This window comes from Lontra canadensis, unplaced genomic scaffold, assembly GCF_010015895.1.
Source record: "Lontra canadensis isolate GAN:19392208 unplaced genomic scaffold, GSC_riverotter_1.0 scaffold43, whole genome shotgun sequence".
Taxonomy (NCBI): domain Eukaryota; kingdom Metazoa; phylum Chordata; class Mammalia; order Carnivora; family Mustelidae; genus Lontra; species Lontra canadensis.
In genome coordinates, this window is record NW_022631037.1 from 726961 (window position 1) to 731398 (window position 4438).

The following is a 4438-nucleotide window of genomic DNA, read 5'->3' on the forward strand; positions in this document are numbered from 1 at the left end:
TGATATCTGTCTGTCAAATAAATAAATAAAATCTTTAAAAAAAATAAAATAAAAGTTCTGGAAGTCTTTTAAGTAAAGGTAAGAAGCATTCTTTGACCTCAGACATTGAACAGTTATAGACAAGATACTTGAAATCTTCTCTTGAGAAATGTCAGAGTAAAACTAAAATCCAATCTGGGTTTAAACAGAAAAGCTCTCTGAAACTTATGCAAGTACTTGAAATGTCAAATTATCAGTGGCTGCACTTCTGCTGAGTCATATGGAAACCCTTCTGTGTTTCTTCGATTTTGTTGATCTATCCTAGTTGAGCGGAATAGTAAATTTCTCCCTCTCTCCCAACCAGGAATTTCATATTTGAATATATGTCAGTTAGAAGAAGTGACAGAAATAAACACCCATTAGAAGTTATGTCATCAACAATAGTTTTTTTTTTATTTTTTTAAGATTTTTTATTTTATTTATTTGACAGACAGAGATCTCAAGTTGGCAGAGAGGCAGGCAGAGAGAGAGAGAGGAGGAAGCAGGCTCCCCTCGGAGCAAAGAGTCCGATGTGGGACTCAATCCCAGGACCCGGGAAAATGACCCGAGCCGAAGGCAGAGGATTTAACCCACTGAGCCACCCAGTCACCCCCAACAATAGTTTCTGATGAGAAAGTTTTAAAACTCAGGGCAAGGGTCTACGGCAGACCTCCTGGCTTCTGCATTATATCTCCTTGACCCAGCTCTGCTTTCAGTCAACACCTGGGATGAGCTCAGACGTGCTTAACACAGGCCGTGCCCGTGACTATATACTGTGCATCTTGCATAGTCTTTTTATTTATTTATTTATTTACTTACTTATTTATTTTTTTAAGATTTTATTTATTTATTTGACAGAGAGAGGTCACAGGCAGGCAGAGAGAGGGGGAAAAGCAGGCTCCCCGCTGAGCAGACAGCACGACGCGGGGCTCGATCCCACGATCCTGAGATCATGACCTGAGCCGAAGGCAAAGACTTAACCCACTGAGCCACCCAGGCGCCCCTTGCATAGTCTTTAAATTTTTTTTTTAATTTATTTATTTGACTTTCTGCCTGTGGGCGCCGCTGAGTAAGCATCTGTTAAAGTATCCCCTTCTACCGCCTCATGTCTAAGTCAGAATCTCCCAAAGGGCCTGAACAACTGCAGAAGCTCTTCATGGGAGGTCTGAGCTTTGAAACAACCGACGAGAGGCTGAGGAGCCATTTTGAGCAGAGGGGTACACTTAGGGACTGTGTGGTAATGAGTGATCCAAACACCAAGCGCTCCAGGGGCTTTGGGTTTGTCACAGAGGCCACCATGGAGGAAGAGGATGCAGCCATGAACGCAAGGCCACACAAGGTGGATGGAAGAGTTGTGGAACCAAAGAGGGCGTCTCATGAGAAGATTCTCAAAGACCTGGTGCCTACTTAACTGTGTAAAAGATTTTTGTTGGTGGCACTAAAGAAGACACTGAAGAACATTATCTAAGGGATTATTTTGAACCGTATGGGAAAATCGAAGTGATTGAGATCATGACTGACTGAAGCAGTGGCAAAAAGAGGGGTTTTGCTTTTGTAACATTTGATGACCATGACTCTGTAGGCAAGACTGTCATTCAAATATACCGTACTGTGAGTGGCCACAACTGTGAAGTAAGAAAAGCGCCATCTCAGCAAGAGATGGCTAGTGCTTTGTCCAGCCAAAGAGGTCGAGGTGGTTCTGCAAACATTGATGGTAGTCGTGGAGGTGGTTTTGGTGGGAATGACAACTTTGGTCATGGAGGAGACTTCAGTGATAGAGGTAGCTTTGGTGGCAATTGAGGTGGTGGTGGATATGTTGGCAGTAGGGATGGCTATAACGGATTTGGTAATAATGGAAGCAACTTTGGAGGTGGCGGAAGCTATAATGATTTTGGCAATTACAACAATCAATCCTCAAATTCTGGACCCGTGAAAGGAGGAAATTTTGGAGTCAGAAACTCTGGCCCTTGTGGTGGTGGAGGCCAATACTTCGCCAAACCACAAAACCAAGGTGGCTATGGTGGTTCCAGCAGCAGCAGCTATGGCAGTGGCAGATTTTAATTACTGCCAGGAAACAAAGCTTAGCAGGAGAGAAGAGCCAGAGAAGTGACAGGGAAGCTACAGGTTACAACGGATTTGTGAACTCACCCAAGCACAGTGGTGGCAGGGCTTAGCTGCTACAAAGAAGACATGTTTTAGACAATTCTCATGTGTATGGGCAAAACACTCGAGGACTGTATTTGTGACTAATTGTATAACAGGTTATTTTAGTTTCTGTTCCGTGGAAAGTGTAAAGCGTTCCAACAAAGGGTTTTAATGTAGATTTTTTTTTTTGCACCCATGCTGTTGATTGCTAAATGTAACAGTCTGATCATGACACTGAATAAATGTGTCTTTTTAAAAAATATATTATTTGAGTGAGAACATGCATATGTGAGAGAGAGAGAGAGAGCGAGAGAGAGCAAGTGCACAAGCATGGGGAAGGGCAGAGGGAGACACAGACTCTCCAACGAGCAGGGAGCCCAATGCAGGACTTGAGCCCAGGATCCTGGGATCAGGACCTGAGCCAAAAGCAGCCGCTTAACTGACTGAGCCACCCAGGCACCCTGTGTCTTGCATATTCTGCCACAGGACATTCTCCAATGCCACAGGAGTCTGCTGGACCCAGTGCAGTCTGGGGCAAACTCATCCAAAGGGGATTGAGAAGGGATGATGATCCACCCTCCTGTCCTTCAGATGGACCATTCTGGGATCCATCCTGTAGTTTCTCAGGAGGCCCTAATTAACTGGAGCCCCTGTCCCCCAGAAATAACCTAGGTAATGGCCCTTACGTGATCTTTTCCTTCTCTATTTTATTCTCCTCCATCCCTCCTATGATTATCTTCCAAATAAACTACATTCACTCAATTCTTTGTTGAAGGCTCTGCTTTCAGGTGAACCCAACAGTCATCATGGGTATTTGAGTTCTCTCTACAGCAACCTGGATATCTTGGCACCTTGTACCTCTAGGGAACTATGGCTGGGGGCATGTGGGAACAAACTGATGGTTTTGCATATGGGATAATATCACACCAGAGAGGTGAGGGAAGAGAGAAAAGAATTCAGACATGGACAAGGCAGAAGAGGAAGGGTTTTGATGGAATGGGGAAGAGGGAGAGTGGGGATGCTGGACAATCTGAAAATGTGTATACACCCTCACTCTAGAAAGAAGACTAGCTCAAGACTGTACTGAGACTACATTGACATATTATTCCCCCTTTCTGTTCTTCCCCAATTCTTATTTTGATAGCTTCAGGGATTCTGTGAGCCCCAGACACACGCAGGAGCATGCAGTAATGTCTATTATCTCTATTCCAGAGACAATAAATGACAAGTACGAAAAATCTAAGGAGAGAAGGCAGTGCATGGTTCAAGCCCTATGTTCAAGGATCCCTAGGTCATTCTGACCTTCCTTAGTCCCTTATCTCCCCGCTTTTCTTGATATCCCCAGCTGGTCATCAGGCAGACTTCCATGATAGGTTAGAGGAAGGCAAAGGTCACTGAGCTCTTCACTTTCACCCTGTATATTTGATTCTCAAGTTCAGGAGTTGTGGTCCAGCCTCAGTGCCAGGTCACTTTTGTACACTTACAGGATCACATTATCATATCCCTTTCTCCATTTCCCCCTCTAATATGTCCAGAAGAGTAATTCCCCTCTTCTTGCACTCCTTGGGAATGAGGTCCTTGATCCTGTAATTCATTCCTTAAACTTATGAGAAAAATTAAAATCCATAAGGAACAGGGGTTATTCTTTTTTGCATGTCTTCAAACCTCAGGCAGTCTACAAGACAGCCTCAGCTTTCACTTTTGGCTTGCAAAGCCTTAAATTAGTGACTAGGACCTTTTCCATTCCCATGTCTCTCCTGAGCATGTGCACACTCTTGTGCATTTACATAGCCTTTTATGCTTATTTATTTATTTTTAAAGATTCTATTTTTAAGTAATTTCTACACCCAAGATGGGGCTTGAACTCACAACCCTGAGATCAAGAGTCACATGCTCTACTGACTGAGCCAGACAGGTGTCCCTACACAGCCTTTTTTTTTTTTTTAAAGATTTTTTTATTTATTTGAGAGAGAGCTCATGAGCAGGGGGAGGGGCAGAGAGAGGGACAAGCAGACTCCCCACTGAGCAGGAAGCTCTACATGGGCCTCTATCCCAGGACCCTGAGATCACGACCTGAGCCAAAGGCAGATACTTAACTGACTGAGCCACCCAGGTGCCCCTACACAGCCTTTTAGAGTCCCCTGGAATATGATGTAGCTTTTCGTAGTTCCTAAAAGCATAACCTTATGCAGCCACAAGGTTGCCAGTAGATGGCTATTGTTTTGAAAAGGCCCTGTGAATAGGACTTTTTTTTTTTTCTATTGAGCTGAATTCT

The 4438-nt window shown here is 44.0% G+C and overlaps 1 pseudogene; it reads left to right on the plus strand.

Annotated features, from left to right (window-relative positions):
* Positions 1 to 1123: 1123 nt before the first annotated feature.
* On the plus strand, positions 1124 to 2092 carry LOC116875918 (annotated as a pseudogene).
* The last annotated feature ends 2346 nt before the right edge of the window (positions 2093 to 4438 follow it).